General features: G+C 48.4%; 1 protein-coding gene across 6 annotated transcripts in view; it reads left to right on the forward strand.

Annotated features, from left to right (window-relative positions):
* The first annotated feature begins 12,859 nt into the window (after window positions 1-12,859).
* PROX1 (prospero homeobox 1) overlaps window positions 12,860-18,352 on the forward strand; it is a 51,441-nt gene continuing 45,948 nt past the window's right edge. For 3 of the 6 annotated variants that reach the window (XM_064164496.1, XM_064164495.1, XM_064164494.1), the window contains exon 1: window positions 12,862-13,092. The gene's annotated coding sequence lies outside the window, so the exon portion shown is untranslated. Of the gene's footprint in view, window positions 13,093-18,352 lie in introns of all 6 variants that reach the window. The other 3 variants (XM_064164491.1, XM_064164492.1, XM_064164497.1) reach the window with 2 other exon arrangements.

Below are 18,352 nucleotides of genomic sequence, written 5' to 3' on the forward strand. Positions count from 1 at the left end.
TTCTTCCCTCCAGTGATGCTTGTCCACAATAACAATACTAACGAAAAGCAACTGCTGATGTAAAGAAAGAAAAGGTGAGGCTCAGATTCCCTACACAATGCTCCTAATGGCTATTTTCACTAAAGATAAGAATGCAGACTTGTATGTGCAGTATCACAGAAACAAACCATTCTGTCCCTATCAAGAACTTTGACAGCTATCTATGGAAAACGTGAACTTAAAAACTCTTTAAGAACAATCATTACAAATCCTAGCCAAAATGACATACATCAGCCTTGATTAGTTAACATGAAAAAGCTGCCTTAAATTGATAGTTTCAAAACAGGAAAATTAGCAGTATGATTAAGTATGAATGGCTAATAAAAAGAATTTTGCTGCAACAGATTAAGGTTCAGGCCAAGGTCACAAAAGGAACTGATTGAGGAAAACTGTCATTTTTGCTGGGACTCAGTAGCTGTTTCAGCAGCGCTGTTTCCTCTGAATCACACTCTTGTAATGAGAGATTGCACTGCTGGGGTTAATAAAGACTTGGCACATTTGTTTACCTCCAAATTTTGTTAAAACTTTGTGGCCAAAGGAAAAAGTGAATTCCTTGTGTTCAAGCAGACAAAAACGGACGCAACCTCTAGTAAAATATACGGTGTGTAGTATATATGCCATGGTATAAACTGCCTTTCTTGCACTTGTCTTGCTGCTTGTAAATTCATTCCAGAAAAGAAAAAGAAAGAAAATAAACAACCCTAAACCTGCAAGTCACCCAAAGCTGGTTTTATTCCCCTGTTTCTTCCAAAACTAACAACTTCAAATAGCAGCACCACAGAACTCTGTAAGAGGAGGCTAGGCAGGGAAGTGCTCTGTTAATGGGGTTCTGGATCTTGCTTTTTTGGCAGCGTCACCCTTTTTGGCTGTGGATAACCTCCAGGAGGGTATGTTTCTGTCTTTTGTTCTGTCCTGATGGATTAAGAACTGAGAAAGGACCTTGGGTTCGTAGGTATGATCTGAAAGTCAGTGTTCCTAGGTCCCTTCCAACTCCTAACATCCTGTGATCCTGTGAAAGAGTTACAGGAAGACTTCTTTCAGTCAAAATGCATCTTCCTGTATGCAGGTACCAGTTCCTGTACCTTTGCTGCAAATGGGATAGTACAAGTGTCTAGAAGCTACAGGTGCAGCTGACCTCAAGGAATTTCACACTAGAAGCAAGCTTTTGACTCTGTTTTCTTGACACTCCACTTCCAGAGCGTTGTGGTGATCCCTGAAGAGGCTAAAGAGCCAGTGTGTGAGTGTCACCATTGCCTCACATTTTCATCTTGTCCCAGTTGTAAGAGAAAGAGGGAGGCACCATATGCATTCAGGTCATTATCTGCCACCACGTGCTCAGTCCCATGGGACCTAGATGTCACCGAGCTCTGTGGCAGCAGGGTATCTGGCTGCCCTCTGGAGAAAGTAATTCTACACACAGACTGTCAAGGGTAAGCTTGGGTCAGCCACTAGGTAAGTGACAGATACTCTCTATCGACTTCCCTTGCTGTGGACAGACACTGAGGAAGTCCCAGATCGGACTCAGCAGCAGATGGAAACCAGATTCAGGAGCCAAATTTTTGAATTGGATTCAGGAACACATGGACCAGACTGGGATCAAAGGCAGAATTGGGAGAGTTGTCCTCAGACATCATCCACTGAAGAGGAAAGCTTGACCCTTGTGAGCCCTCAGTTTTATGCTCTTAATACAGAATGCAATACATCACTGATCATTTTAGGGTCACCTGTACTGTCTGCTCCTCCCCACAGGTGTAGCCTTGCATTTTTTGCACCCACAGTGTTGTACATAGGATTCAGCAATGACCTTGGTCCACACAGGAGCAAAGCAAAAGCTTCTCTGCATACCAGTCCTTGGTACTAACTATAAACATCAGGCATTATCACTACTAGGAGCAGACACTGCCTGCAAAAATACGCTGTTCACTTCAGGAGGTGAAGCTACTTAGAAGTGACTGAGCTGAAAAGTAGCATTACTGGAAAGCACTAGTTCTGTTCCATCTCAAACCAGGACACACATCTGAGCCCAGGCTCTGCAGGGAGGACTAGCTGTCCAGTAACAGGAATTTCAGCATTGGAGAAACCATTCAGCAATATCATGTTTGTTTGGATAGAAGGCTCCAGTGAACTAAGTTGTTGTCTACACTGGGGGCTACAAGGAGGTGGGATTTTTATGGTTTGGGATTTTTATGGTTTAGGATTTTTCCCTCCTGGGCTGGTATTTTACAGAAGTAGGAGTTGGTATATCTGGCCCGTGATGGGAGCTAGCACAGCCCTGCTGAGCGTTGGGTTGCTACTCAGTAGCATAAGGTATTGTTGTCATTACTACTATTGCTGGACATGACTGGGGTCAGCAAGCCAACGTGAGAGCTGTTGTATAACCCAGCAATAAAAAGACAGTCCTCATCCCAGAACACATTTGGGTTAGTTTTCTGACAAGCTGCAACAGGCTCTGTAGTGGCACCTTTTCTGTTGCTAAATAAAGAACTTCTGCCTTGCAGAGCCCAAACCCATTGCTGAGAGACTGAAAGGAAAATTAACTAATAGCACAAAGGGTCTGGGGGGGAGGGTGTGTGGGGGGGGGGGGGGGGGGTATGTGTGTTTGTTTTGACCTTAGCTGCAAGTAATCCACATGGAGCAAAGTACACTGACAGTCAGGAGAAAATAAGTACTTAATTTTTAGAAAGGACAACTGCTTCAGTCCAAACCAAATACAAAGAAGTCAGAATCATCCAGATAAGATTACTGGAACAGGAATCGCATTTTTATTAGTACCTAAAACACATGTCACTTGACAGTGAGTGTCTGCAGCATGAAGTGAAATAACCCTCCAGCAGCGAAGTCGATATTTAAATCAATACCTCTGGTAAGGAAAATATCTTACTCATTGATACAGATTGGATTTTTTTCCTTGTGAATCTCTCAGGAGGTAAACAGCGTATTTCTGCAGTAAAAGCAACTGAACAGGACTGCCAAATAGGTCTAATCATTCCTAGAATTCAATAGCATGATGCTATGAAATTACTAATGTTGTTATAAATGCCATTTGACCTTTATCTCAGGGATGTATTTTCTTTCCAGAAAAAGGCACCTACATTATTTTGGCCCTGATGCTGCTGAGCCCAGTAACTTCAGTGGGAGCTTAAGGCACTCTGGGATGATTTTTTTTTTACATTATGTACATAATGATTCAGATACTCAAGGCTAAAATCCATAAGAGATGTTAGTGCTTTCCTGTTAATTGCTGTGACATCCTCCCCCCATTCCAGCAAAGCTGTGCAGCATTATGGAAAGGCTCGCAGACTGCCGAGGCCAGCAAGAGGGTCAGCGTGCAGATCATGCTCCAGTGGCATGCTTCCCTCCCAGTTTCATGTTCTAAGCACCTTTCACAAAGTTGAGCTCACTCCTTTTGACCCTATGATAGTTTGGTTCATGCAACAGGATAAAGATTCTTACCCCTTAGAGAAGGGGTAAGAATCCAGCAGCCCGGTGGTCCAGGTACTTTTTAGAGCACTGTGACTTCCCCTGGCTTTGGGACAAGGGAAACATTAAGTGTAAATTTCCCACCTCTGTGAGAGATCCTAACTTGTAGACTGCCTATGAAAGCTGGGAACTGACACCACCATGAGGACACCTTGCAAAGAAAACGGTGCTGGGTGTGGTTTTGCTGGAGCCTCTAGGCATGGGCAAAGCCTACACACTGGCTCCTAAACAACTGCAGATTCCACTGTACATGGCTGCTCACTGAGGGATGGCTCTAACAAGCACAGAAACAATGCTGTGGTACCTTGGGAGCGTGTCTCCTGAGCTGGGTGGCCCACAATGGTGTTTAGACATTGTACTAGTTTGAGGCAAATGGGAATAACTTAATGAGAGAAATTAGATTACAGGCTGTGAAAATGAAACAATGGTGATGTCTGCTGCACTCTTAGGCTTGCTGAGATGTATCAAAACAAGAACACAAAACATAGATAAGAGAGTGTGGGGTGGGGGGTCTCTGTCGGTGCCTGCGCTTTCTCTCTGGACATTTGCTGTGTAACCCTTCTGCTTCTAGCCCCCCCCTTGCCAATCCTCACAGCTCACCTTGACCGTAAGGCACACTCTGGGATAAGATAGAGGAGTGGAAAGAAGGTGGAAGGGTGGTTGGGAGCCTCTCCTGGGGACTCTGGTTTCTGGGAGGGCTGTTGTGTTTCTGTATTACCTTTAACTTGTCTATTTCTGTCTATAGCTGTAAATACTGTAACTATCTGCTTGTACATTATGCTAAGCTGTGAATATGAAGCTTCATTCCTTATCTCCCAGCCTGCTGAGTCTAGTCTGGGTGATTTCATAAGAGTGAGGGGACAGGTAACTCTCAAACCATCTAAAGTTAGTCCTTGCTCTGCTATAGGCTCCTGAATACATTGTCATATTCAGAACCTTACAACAGGACCTGTGTCCTATTAAAATCAATAGTACAGCACTTGCAGCCCCTGAAAAAGCTGTCCCTCAGTGCCTTGCAGGACTTAGTCTTACAGGTGACCAGCCCTGTGCACTGTTCAGGTAATGGGAATGGCTTTCCATTAGAAAATGTGGGTGGGGTTAAACTGTTGATGTATAATATTAAACAAATTTTAAAAACCATTCAGGGCACACACACACACACACACACACACACACACAAAATCCCAAACTTGTTTTTACCAGGTTATAGTTCCTCTACAGAAGTACCTTCCTCTTTCTTAAAAACATCAACCAAAAGATCCTGTCATTGAACATTTCCTCTTCAACATCAGCTTTGATTATTCAGTAGCACAGGGTCCAGTTTCAAAGTATCAAATGTGCTTCCTTTTCGCCTGCTTTATGACTTTACACTTCTTAAGACTTTTAATGCAAGTACTAGGACAGGACACCTCAAAGTAATTTTTAATGTGCTTGTAACCCCTCCACATGGAGGTTGCTGAAACAGTTCAGATCTTTGAACTACAGTAGGGTGGTGCTGGCTAAGAGCCGTCTCTCTCTGGTACCTCTTCCAATATGATTAATAGAAAGAAAGCTGCATCAGGATTAGGTTTTGTACAAGACAACAGTGTGCATCCCCAAGGTCCTCTTTCAAAAAGAACAACCTGGAAAGCTTCCCAAATGTTGTTTTTAAACTCTTGTCCAGCATCACTTTGGCCAACACTGCAAGTAAGGCACGCTTTGGTCAAAAGAAACGGAAAACTCTTCAGTGAGGTAAGCAGTGACTGATTTAACCAAACCCATACTGAGCATAAACCTGTATCAGAAGAATGGATCAGAGTTGAAGGTAAAATCAGCTTCTACTTCACAGCATTTCCTGGAACACACTATGAATCAGAACCTGCATTTGCCAAGGTTTTGTATTTGACTTCTAAATGGACTCATCGGTTTCACCTCTTGAAGGTGTGACTGCATGTGACACCAGGACAATTCAATGCCAACGGAGAGCAAAGGGTTTTCCAACTTGCAAGAGATGGATTACTCCTCATCAGGGGTTGTGTGACAAATGATCACCACTTCCAGAGTCTGCACTTTGCTGTAAGTTAAGGTACCAAGGGAATTCCCATCCCGACAGCAGTGTACACAAACACGAGGCCAGATCACAAGCTGATACAAAATAGGATGGCTCTGCTGGACCTAACTGACATCTGTTGTTCACTAACAATTTCTGAATGAAGAATTAAAGGGAAGAGTAGGATGACATATCCGTGGCATTCCTAGTTCAGAGAGGGATGAAAAGGAATTGCCAAAACTTCTGCTACCAGAGATACATCAATGCTACCTCTTAATTGTCACAGAGGGATTCCTTCAGGAATCTGGGAGACAGCCTTGCAATGTTCCTGGAAATGTGTTTGATCTGAACAAGCCCTGAGGAAGCCAGGTACCCAGGGCCATGTAAGGTTTGAAGTGGCAAGAGGTCACAGCCTGGTGGCAGCTGGTTGGATAAGAATTTCCTTGTGGGATAAAGTGGGTGGAAATGTTTTCCCTTTTAAAGTTCCTACCAGCACAGCACAAGGCACAGGGTAGGGCAGAGTGCAGCCCTACGTGAGACAAACCCGTTACAGCATCTGACACTGAAGGCACACTATGTAACTGCTCCATTCCTTCCCGTGGACCTGCAGGGGTTTAGGGGGACTGGAATTATGTAGATTCAAACCTACAGCCTCATTTTAAATGTCACTGTGCTCCTTGAAAGCTGAAAGCCAAGAAATCTTAACCAACCAGAAACAGCTCTTAGCAAACCCTGTGCTGAATTGCTTAGTTTGGGAAGGCACAAACAGTTAAAAGCAGAAATAGGGTTTGGAAACCAATTCACCACATTTACACAGTGGTGTTTAAACTGAGCAGAACATTAGCTGATACTCAGTGGGCAAGCTTAATGGCCAACGTCACTCTATCAGCCTTTTCCCATGAAAAATCTGCACCCTAGGTGCTACCAAGTGCTAATTTGTTAAGAAAGCCTTAATTGAGTGACAGTTAATTATTGACAGATTTGAACTACTTTATCTCTCAATCAAAAACTGGCTCTGTCCCAGGCAGCAAGCAATTTACAGCCACAAAGGTAAATCTGGACACGTGCAAGCTTTTTATGCTGAAGCCTGATGGTTCTCTCCTACCCCAAGTTTCTGCTAAAATTTCTCTCTGAAGGAGTCGATAATCTTCTGGTGATCACCAGCCTGCATCAAGGTGGTTACCCTGCTTAACCCCACTTGGCACAGAGTGGGAATTACCAAGGGGACATCCATCTGGAGCTGCCTGAGATAAGAGGTGTCCAGTGTTAATAAACAGGCTTCCTCTACACCTCAGCAGGGCCTTCCTTTTCTAAACAGTCTTCCTTTAATGTTGTAAAATGTTTTTTTCCATTTACTCAACCATCATGCCTTTGCTGGTGGGGGAGGGCAAAGGAAAGAGGGAAGAGGGAAAGGAGAGGAGAGGAGAGGAGAGGAGAGGAGAGGAGAGGAGAGGAGAGGAGAGGAGAGGAGAGGAGAGGAGAGGAGAGGAGAGGAGAGGAGAGGAGAGGAGAGGAGAGGAGAGGAGAGGAGAGGAGAGGAGAGGAGAGGAGAGGAGAGGAGAGGAGAGGAGAGGAGAGGAGAGGAGAGGAGAGGAGAGGAGAGGAGAGGAGAGGAGAGGAGAGGAGAGGAGAGGAGAGGAGAGGAGAGGAGAGGAGAGGAGAGGAGAGGAGAGGAGAGGAGAGGAGAGGAGAGGAGAGGAGAGGAGAGTGGGAGAGAAATTAGGAAAGAGAAAGAGAGAAAGAGAAAGAATGAGCGAAAGAGAGAAAGAAAGAGCGAAAGAGGAAAAGAAATAAAGAAAGATTGAAAGAGCAAAAGGAAGGAAGAAAGGAAGGAAGGAAGGAAGGAAGGAAGGAAGGAAGGAAGGAAGGAAGGAAGGAAGGAAGAAAGAAAGAAAGAAAGAAAGAAAGAAAGAAAGAAAGAAAGAAAGAAAGAAAGAAAGAAAGAGAAAGAAAGAGAGAAAGAGAGAAAGAAAAAGAAAGAAAGAAAGAAAGAAAGAAAGAAAGAAAGAAAGAAAGAAAGAAAGAAAGAAAGAAAGAAAGAAAGAAAGAAAGAAAGAAAGAAAGAAAGAAAGAAAGAAAGAAAGAAAGAAAGAAAGAAAGAAAGAGAGAGATGGAAAGAAAATTAATATAGTTTAGTAGCAGTAACCACAGTCATCCACTGCAATATGTCTAAACATTCATAAGTGTTCTGTGCATCCTAAAATGCCATGTACAAGGAACGCGGCATCCCACTGAGGTTAATGAATGAATGAGGTGCCCTTGAAGGTTAATTTGGACAAACAAAAGGTCAAGGGACATCTTCAAAACAAAATATTGATTAAAGCAAGTTAAATGTTTTGACTTGAAGGAGACATGAAGGATTAAAAAGCAAAATAAAGCGGTGTGGATAAGAAAGGAACAGGAAAGAAAAAAATACCACCCCCAGACACAAAGGAAATGGTAGAAAACATATCTGAATCAGCTAGTCATCTGCTAACAAGCTGTAAAGATTTCCAATGACAAGTTGTCACATTAGTTTAGTGAAACTGAAGCAGCACTTATCCCTTTTCCTGTGCTTAATCTCTCAGCGAGCTGCACAGAAACATGCTACCACGTTTAATAGGATTAGTTTAGTTCACTTTCTCCTCTCTGGAGGTTGTGAGTTTTTTTGTTGTGGGTTGTTGGTTTGGTTTTGTGATTTTTTTTTTTCCTTTTAATTGCTATTACTTTTTAACAATTCTGTTTTCACCAATACCAGGTTCCTGAACTAAATAGCACTCTGCCGAACCACCCAGGTTGCATTCACTCTCCAGGTTAAAGGCATTTTCTTCTAAAGGACTCATTTTTGAAAGGAGGAGCTAGGGCAGAGGGAAGTTAAAAAAAAAAAGGCTCTAAATTCAGCAATTACACACATCAGGCGCCCAGTTCGCCTCTTTCTCACACACACTACTGATGCTGCTTTATTGATATCGGTAGAGTTATTTTTAACTCAAATCAGCATAAAGTTAACAGCAGGATCATGCCTTTGTGTTTGTGGGATGTTTTTTTCTTTTTGTAGATGGGAGCACTCAAACCTTCCCCACCTCTGGGAGAAAGAAAAAGATACAAGGGGGAAAGAAATTAAAAATAAAACCTGGGGGGGGGGGGAGAAAGAAAGACATTAAAAATAAAACCTGGTATGTATTCGCAGCCCCTTTCTCTCCTTTAGTTGGAACAGACATAGCAAGGAAAATGATCAAAGAAAAGGCAGTTTCAGCAATATACCCTTGTCACTTTCAGTTCTGTTGTCAGACTCCAAGGGAGCTTGGGCGCACTGCAAAAGTTTTCCTAAGTTTCTTGCACCTCTTGTTTGTTTGTTTGTTTCCTTTGACGAAAGAAATACAAGCACAGAAAGATGTCAGCTGGCAGGAAGCCTTTTCAGAGACATCAAAATTTGGAGGATTAATTACTGATGGGACAAACCTTGCAGCTGAACACAGACCTGACGACTCATACACCTGGAGGAAATGTATTTTGACCTGAAGCTTGTGACACACACCAGGCGTTAGGCAGACCTGAGCAGACCCAAAGTTTGAATCCAAACGTTGCAAACATTTTGGGTACTTTTTGTTTGGGTACGAACCAGACGTAACTCTCGAAATAAGGAGTGTGACTGCACTATCATCAATTAATGATAAAGGGAATGGTGACGACCTTACAATCTATTAATTACCAGGGAAAGGACCTGGGACTTCTTCAAGACTTTGAAGACAGTTCACTATCAGGGACCACATTTGCAGCCGGTCAGAGCAGTAGGGGCAGAAAGGGGCAGGAACAGCCATGCACCCACCCACAGCAAGAGGCTGCCCTAACGCTGCCCTACCACTGCCCAAGCCACTCGGCTCTGGAGAAGGCACTAGGAACAACTTTGTTCACTGCAAATTCTAAACATAAGCTGCTGGTACAGGAGTCCTTTGGACTCTTTCTGAGGGATTCAGTCCTGGAGGGGAAAAAAAGCTTGCTCTCCACCTCTAAAATGTGGATAATGGGTGTGGGATTATTTTTATTGCTGAGCTTTGAAACATCAGCTTGCATTCCTTAAGAGTCGGCCTATCCTCCAGGATTAAAAAAGAGAAAGGATCTTCTGCAGTTAGTGCCTGAGATGGGGACAAGTGGAAAGCATGCATTTCATTCCAGCTAGGCTTACTGGTGTGGCAGGTCATATGGCCGATGTGTTTAGACTTGGAAAAGTCACCAGACAGGGAGCTGAAGGAGGGTAACTTGTAAGCAGCTCTAGAAATGAGGCAGTAGGGCCAGAGGGTGGATGGAAACCTGTGCACATGGTACTCATGCCCGGGGCCAGGCTGCCACGGCTCTGCCGTGTGACCTTGGGGACATCACTCCCAGTGCCTCGGTTTCTCTTTTGGGTAAACCAACAGCAGCTGAAGTTGAGTCCCAGTGGTGACAAGCTCAGTGTCAGAGGCAATTATTTAATTATTACCATTTGCACGACTCGGCTTCGCGTCTCCCTCATCTCCCTGTATCCCAGTGTCCTTAAAAAAAAGGAAAAGGGGGATGGGGGGAGGTGGAGAGGAATTCAAGCGAGTCATTCACCCAAATTTAGTCTATCTCCCTCTGCATCCAGACACACTTCTGCGCCCTTGTTCTGTAGCCCCGACAGCACTTAAGGCTATAGCGGGAGACTGAACTGTCACCCGGGCAAGCCAGACCCCTCAAGAACAAGCACGGACCCAACCCTAATGCCGAAGCAGGGCCGTGCCTGCCTCTCCGCGCCCGCAGAGCGCAGCGCACCGTGGGCCGCCGCCGGGGTCCCTCACTGTAGGCCCCTTCCGTCGTTCTGCATCGGTGCAGGGCCCGGCGCCCCCAGTTCTAAAAGTGTCATGTTAAAACAAACGGCAGTGAAGCGGTTCTGGCGGGCACAGGCTCCCGCGGCCCCGAGCACACGACGGACACGGGCACGGCTCCGGGCCCCCCGGTGCATCAGCTGGGGTACAAAAGCGATCGCTGCGGATTGCCCCAGCCGCGCCCTGTTGCACCAGCGATCTGTGGTCTCCCGTGGCGTTGAGACGGCGTAGGGACGGGCCTATGCCCTCCGACCCATGCACGGCTTGGAAGAGCGCCCGGTCGTGCGAGGCGAGGAGCAGGGCTGTACCATTGCCACGGTGCCCGGGAAGAGCCGCGGCTAATGCACCCTCGACACTCCTCGCCCTGCACCGCGTCGGGCTGAGACTCCGGCCGCCCGCCAGCCTGTGCGCGCCGACGGGCCGGTCGCTTCGTCCCAGGTGTCAGGGCAGCGCTGGTGGCGGCCCCAAAAGGCTTCGCCTGGGGCGAAGCGTCACCATCTGTACCTCCTCGTGATCCGCCGGCCGGGGCAGGGGTTGGGAGATTTTTAACTCGGGACGAGCTTCCCAGCTGCAGCTCCAAGAGAGCGAAGGAGCTGCTTCGGCCGCGCCCGACCAAGCGATTTCTCAGCGATCCACGGCGGGTAGTTTGTCCCGTTACCCATCCACCCACCCGTGTTACTGACCCTGCTTCCCACCGCGGAGGCAGCGCGGAGCTGCCAACTGCCCGATCAACCCGCCCCGCAGGACGGCAGCGGGGACAGGGGCCACCGCCGAAAGCCACGCGCTTCGCCCCCGAGGGCAAGGCAGGCCATTTCGGAACGGGGTTTGCTCGTGCTGGCTCCCGAACTTTCGCACTGCATGGTAGCCCTAGCGGCGTGCCCCGTCGAGGGGTCTCCGATCCCGGCCAGCCCCACGGCAAGTGGCGGGCCTGTCCGCACTCATTCGTGGGGCTCCGCGCCTCGGCTCCCCTCCAGCGACACAGATCCTCACGGGGGAAGCGGAGGGCTCTCCGCGCCAACAATAGCAGGGCTGGCAGGTAGCGACGCGCGGCCCGGCCCCTCGCCGCTCGCACGGAGCTGCGGCGCAAGTTTTGGCAGAGGCTGGCGATACCAACCCTGCCCTCCCTCGCCCCGCCCGGGCTCTCCCCTGCACTACGGGATCTTCTCTCCACCGGTCCGGGGGGGCGGGCACGGATGGGCCCGGCGAGGCAGCGCCGTGCTTACCTTCTACCGTGCAGCGCTGCCGCCCGGCCGCGCGTCTGCAGGACGTTATTTCCCTCTCCTCAATTTATTCCCTTGCCGCCTGCAAGACTAAAGCTGTTTCCCTACGGGAAGCCTCGCCGCTCCACGGCAGCGGCCGGGCGACTCTGCCGAAAGCGGGGTGGGAGCGCGGGCGCTCCCTGTTCGTGCCGCGGAAAGTCGCCCTCGCGGCGGGACAAAGCGCGCCCTGCGGGCTTTGCTCCGGACCTGCTGGGAAGATCCCCTTTTGGGTTTCTTCCCAACAACGAAAAATTTTCCCAAAGTTCCCGACGGAACCGGCCGGGAGCGGGCTGGGCTGGGCTGGAGATGGGTTTAAGTTGGCTGAAACTTGGGACGCTGAGTTTTCAGGGCGAGGGGCCGCAGTGAATACCCGGGGTTTGACACCACCGGACGTCACCCTCGTCGCAACCTGATGCCCGTTTTCGCGTTTTCTGTCTGGAACGTGGAAAGCGACAGCGCACAGCGCGTGGAACAGCCGCCGTCCTGCGCGCCGGCGAGCGACGCCGTGCTGGGGTGTAGGGAGCTTCCATGGACCCCTTTCTCTTAAAACTTGCGACCCGCGTGGAGGCAGCGCCCGCGACTGGGGTGTTACTTTACCCGCCCCGATGCTTAACGCGTGAAAGAGGCGCACCCAGGCGGCACTGCTCTGCGGAAGCCTTCCCCCGTGGAAAACTTTCCCGTATGGGGCATCCCCCGCGGGGATGACTTTCCTAAAGTTTCTCGCTCCCCCCTCCTCCTTCCAAGCGGTGTGACTTTTGTCCGCGTGGTTGCAGGAGGGGGGGACGCCCCACCGGGCCGCAGCTACCGTCGCTCCCACCCCGTGCCCACCCGCTCGCCCGTCCCCCACGCAGGTGCGCGGCCACCGTCACCTTCCCGCGGAGGCGGGGCGGCCCCTCCTCTTCTCTCCCTCCTCCTTCCCCCCCCCCCCCCCCCCCCCCCCCCGCCCTCGATCTCCCATCTTCTCTCTCCCCGCTCCTGCCAAGTTCTCCCCGTCCCCCCCGTCCGTCCCAAGGAGCCTGCCGATTGGGCGCCGGGCCGGGCTCACGTCACTCCGAGCGTGACGTCTAGTCTTCCTGTTTCCTTCAGCTGTGTCTTAAAGTAAATCTTGTGGCGGTGCGGAGCGCTCGCTCGGCTCGGCCAGCCCTGCCCCAGCCCAGCCCTGCCCCGCCGCACGCCCGCCCCCGCGCCGCTCCGCGCCCGCCGCTCCGCAGTCCCGCCGCTCCGCAGCCCCGCAGCCGCCGCGGCCGCTGCCCGCCCGCACTTCGCCCTCCCTCGCCCCGATTACCATATTCATCAGCGGCGGGACCCGCCGGCTGCGCGCGCGTGTCCGCCCGCCCGTGCGCGCGTGTCCGTGCGTGTGCGGGGCGCGTGCGGTGGGTGCATGTGCGTGTCCCTCGCCCGTCCTCGCTGTCCGCCGCCTAAACACAAAAAAGAGGGGCTCACTTCATCGCCTTCGCACGGAGTAAGTACTCGCTGCCGTCTCCGCGCCCCGCTCGCTGCTTTTTTTTTTCCCCCCCGGTCTTTTCGGGTCTTAAACAAAATGTATACTTTTTTTTCCTCTTTTTCTTTACTGTTCCCACTTGCTCAGGCTGCTTTAAACGGGTTGGGATGGGGGCGGAGGTGTGTGTGCGTGTGGGAATGAAATCCCCAGCAAAATACTGATCACCGTTATCAAACCTGTGCTTCTTTTTCCAGGGGACAAAATTGCACTGACTTTATTAGCTGAGTAGTTTTAATTCCCCAGTAGCTAGAGCGGTAAGGATTTGTAAGCGCCGAGCCCGATGGAGCGCTCACCGGAGCCTGCCCAGGGCTGAAGAGTAAGTGACCTCGTTGTTAGGTGATCATCACACACACACCCCCTGCACCCCAAACCTCGTCCCCGCGTATCCTCCGTACTCTCGCTGCCACCTTTTGTGGACTGGTCTTTATTATATTCTCTGGGTTGGAGGTCAAGTTTTGCATGGACGGAAAACGCAGCGAGCGTTTGGCTTCTTTTTTGTTGTTCCTAGCTTCCTCCTCCACCCCCACCCCGTCCCCGCCGAAGTTCCCCATCCCCTCCTTTAAACTCCTGCTCCGGTCCTCTAAGCCTCCTCTTTGTCTTGTTTATTCTAGCTGCCTTTCTTTTTGTCTCTTCCAATTTGCTTGTCGTTTGCATGTCGCTAGTTCTCCTTTTAAACCCAAACCGCGAAGGGCAGGGACTTTTTCTTCTTATTCTTCTTATCCCTGCAATTACTTTTATTCATTTCCGAGGGTGGGACGGAGCTGGGAACTGGGGAAATGTATAGAAAATGGGATTTCAGTGGTAGGTAGCGAGCACATGAGAAGAGATCAAATGCAAGTCGCGGGCTAAGAGCCTTGATCTGGGAAAAGATTAGGATTATTGGTACTTTGTGTTTGTTTGTTGTTTGGTTTTTTTCTTGGGGAGGGGATTTAATTTGTCTTTAGCCGTAGCTGCAGAGCCGCCTTGGCTTTTTTCATTCTCTGTTTATCGGCTGAGTGACCCGCAGCACTTTGCCATGTGTTTAAACGGAGTTAAGGCGCAGGAGGGAACGGTGCTGGGGGGCGTGGGGCCTGCGCGGAGGGGGCGCTCAGGGTTGTGTTCGGGGGGTGGGCCGCGGGGAGGGGGGGCACCGAAAATGTGAGGCCCGACAGAAGCGGGCGGCCCGACGGACAGCGGGAGCACGGCTCCACGGCACCGCGCGCTCCGCGGAGGCGGAGCGGGGCTGCCCTGCGCTCCGCGTTTCTTTGCGGAGGCGGGTTGGGGCCGGGGAGAAAGTTGAACGTCTGTCCCCACCACCCTGGTCGGTTTGCAGCGGGGCGGTAGCGTGCAGGACGGAACAGTCGGGGCAGGTGCGGAGCAGGGCGCGGAGAGTCCCAGCCGCCACCTCCCGGTGCCACTGGGACGGGTGGTGGTGGTTAGCCGTAAGAAGAGGGTAGATATATCGGTGTCCGCGGCCGGTCTGTGGGCCCCAAAGGCGCGTCCGAGGTGGGACAGAGTTCTCGGAGGGGTCGGTGTTGCGTACATGTGCCCCGTGTGCGGAAATAACAGACACGGAGATATTACCTTGTTATCTTTGACAAAGTAGATGTCATTCACGGCTGGTAGGGGAAACGGCTGCAGACTAGAGGTGCCCTTGAACGTCATGTGAAAGTTGCCTGGGTGAGGATCTGGTAACCCACTAGTTTCCCATAGGCTCTGAATGGTCGTGGCAAACACTGGTGTTTCTGTCTGTACGGTGAGGTTATCCCAAAACCCTCACCTGGGTCTGCGGACGGGCAAGGGGCACAGGAAAGCTCAGCTGTGCATCCGTGGCTATTGCGTGGTGGCGGAAAGGTCCAGGGTTATCTAATTCAGGATACAAAAAAACGGCTGCATCACCACAAGGTGTAAAAGCTTAACTTATTTGTCACTTCCATCATCTGTGGAGGTTTGGCAGTAGACAGAATGAATTACATGGACCCATAGATTTGCATGTGGCACGTACCCTTTACGTCTGCTCACAGTTTTTGTGTGAGTTGCCATCAATCACTTAAAGTTTATGACCACTGCTGCTTGTTTTGCCTTTATTTTATATTCTTTTTGTTCCAGAGCTTACTTTTAGCAGCAGTATCATGAACTGCACAATATTTATTAACACTCCAGAGTATACAGAGTATCAGCATTTCAGGAATTGGTTTGTGTTAGAAAGTAAGATGCATATACTTTTTGCTAACACATCTCCATGAAATTATTCTGTGAAGTATCCAACATTCACTGAATTATGCTGTCAGTGCCTACAGTTAACTTTCCCGCCAGGCCTCTCAGTTTTTATGACTTGTCTTTTTTGAGGGTGGTTGATAAATTAAGGTAGTCTTGAGAATGGACACGTTTTGAAATTGGAATTTAATTTGATTCGGGGCAGAATTGTAAATACTGCAGTATGTAGTCCCTAAATAATGATTTATTCTGTCTCGAAGTGCAGCGTAACTGCTAGATTAACTAACTCAAGAACTGTGATTTAACAACATCATGTAGCATGGAAAAAAACTATCATGGAAAACTTGGGCTGAGTTCTTGAGAACATTTTGGTATTGTCTCTGCACAGAGACGATGTGAGCTATTTTCTTGCCACTATCAGTGAAATAACAAAGATTCAACTGGCTTTAGAGGAGGAAAATGTTTTCAGTTTTCTACCCTGAGCAGCTTCATTTTTTTTCCTTATTCAGAGAGTCCACTTCCTCAAGCAGTACCAAGCATGAGTGTGTGATGCTCCTGCATCTCCCCAAAATAAAGGCCTGAACTAATGAGATGCTGCATCTCTCCTGTTACTGAGCTCTCTCAGTTCCTCCCACACTCAATGGGAATTGCAGATGTTCGGAATTCAGGGAAGTTGCTGGATTGGGCCCTGAGTATCATCAAGTTCATGAAAGAAGGGTCACTGTTTTCTGTAAGGCCAAAGAACAGGTAGCATAATTTCGAAGTCAGTCAGATGCTAATTTTTCGTCCTTCTGATGAAGAAATCCTAATGAAGTAGTTGTTACTGCACAAAGAGTTGCTCATCGTTTCTGCCTTGTTTCGTATTCGTTGGTTCGATGTCTTGGCTAAGGGAGCTGCTAACCCTTCTCCCACGAACCCTTGCGTTTGAGCTGTATGGAAAGGTAGCACTATCTCAGCAGCAGCTGACACGATTTTAATACTGAGCAGATCAATGGTGAAAAGATGTCATCTGTTCTTCGGACCTGAGCTGTGGTTTTGTGTGCAAAATGCTGTTGGCTGGAATAATTTTCATCCTGCGCTTCCTGGCTGATTCTGGCAAAGCCATACCCTGCGTAGCGCTTTAGAGGGTACGATCTAAATATTTCTATTAGCAGAAGCATGTTACATTTCTTGTGTGGCATTGGCATAATGGGCTCACACAAAGCGGGCAGGCAACTGAACCACAGAAAGTAGTCGGCTTGTGAGAGGATAGGAACCATTTCAGTTCAATAAACTGATCCCTCCTTGAATTCATCCATGAATATTTGTCAAGTTTAGCACCTTGCTGTTGTGTGTTTAATGGCTGTTTAGGTCAGGCTAGGGTCCTTCAGAATGGCTGAGGAGGGTGAGTTTGAATTTACATCTTCTTTGTGTCTCATAGGTATATGAATTAATCTAGGAGAAAATGAGCAACATCTTTGTAGATCAAGATGAGTTTACCTAATCGATTACATAAACTGATTTATTTCTAATGAGTGCAGTTAAATACCTGACATCAGATTCCTTTCTAAAGACTATTCTAGCCAAAGGTTTAGTAACAGTAACTCTTGGATACCTAGAAATTAATCTGTTTCCAGTTAAAATGTCAATGCATATCAAATGAACGTGAAGTAAGCCCAGGTCTGTATTCGCTGTGCTGTCGAGAGGTCGTTCATAGCTACATTGTAATCATATCTCCTTAACAGAAGTTTTGAAAGTAAATTTGTAAAGAAAATACTGCAAGCCGTGGCTGTGGATGGACTTAGAAAGTGCTGAGGCCCTTGGTATGATTTTGTGTTGCACAGGCGTGGAAAATGTTCAGTTTCTGAGAAAGTCGCATCACGTCAGTTGAGGCTTGAGACGTGGAGGGTAAATTTAACAGTAACTTCCCTTGGCATGCAAGGAGTATCAAAAGTGACATGTAAAGCAAATTTAACCTTCACGAATTTAACTCTGTAACTTGGAAAGAAGTGGTGCTTCTGAAGGCTTCTACAGAGATCTTGACAACTTAAGCTATCTTTCTAACAGTATTATTTCTGGGTAGCTATACAGAGACATAAGATGTATGAAATAGGGTTTTGAACCAGTCTGCAGCCAAAGTGCTGGTACTACATAAAGGACACAAGCTTCTATTATTCCCACCCCCCCCCCCACCCCCCCGCCAAGAGTTCCCTACTTATCTGGTTCTAATCTAATCGCTATCAAAATCTGCCTTTGGGGTTTTGCATCCTTCTGTGCATGGCATCCCACTTGCCTTGAGGTGTGAATTGGTTTTGGTCCTCTGAGACCAAAATATGAACTGGTCATTCTTATTCATTCTATTTTGTCAGACCAAAGTAGAACTATTTCTCTTTAAGCCAAAAGGCACATAAACTGGGAGTCTGCAGGTTCATGCTAATACCAGGGCAAATGGGAGACATTGCTTAATATTCAGGTTAAGTGTATGAAAACTCTGGTGCCTTTGGCTTCCAGCGAGGGACAGAGACGGCCTTGCTCTGGAGCACCTCCTGTCGCACGATTGTGGTGGCAGAAATGGGCAGGCGAGTAGGTGCTGGGATGGGAGCTTGGGGAGAGGAAAATGGACACTAGGGAGGAAGGATGCGTGGCAATGACCTTCCAACCTGGTGCAGGACAGCCTGTTTCCTGAGCTGCTGACTCAAGGGTACAGAAAGCTCTTCCCATGCATGTCCTTGGTTGGGATTGGGCAAGAGAGAGGGCAACAGTCGTCAGGCACCTCAGATTTGCTGGGAAATGTGCAAAACTTGAAACCTGACATGAGGTTTTTGGTGTGAGTATGGAAACTTATTGCTGGATCTCAATCAAACATAGCTTGACTACGGGAAAGGAAGGAAAAGTGTGAAGGTTTTCAGTGTTGATGGTTGGTTTTTTTTTTTCCTATTGGCTGTGAAGAATGCCTTTAGAATATCCTAGAAGCAGTAAGCAAGAACTATTTTGGTTATCTTGCACTTAATTTATATCACTTTCAAATGAACACCATTTAGATGGA

This window comes from Pogoniulus pusillus, chromosome 25, assembly GCF_015220805.1.
Source record: "Pogoniulus pusillus isolate bPogPus1 chromosome 25, bPogPus1.pri, whole genome shotgun sequence".
In the NCBI taxonomy this organism is placed as follows: domain Eukaryota; kingdom Metazoa; phylum Chordata; class Aves; order Piciformes; family Lybiidae; genus Pogoniulus; species Pogoniulus pusillus.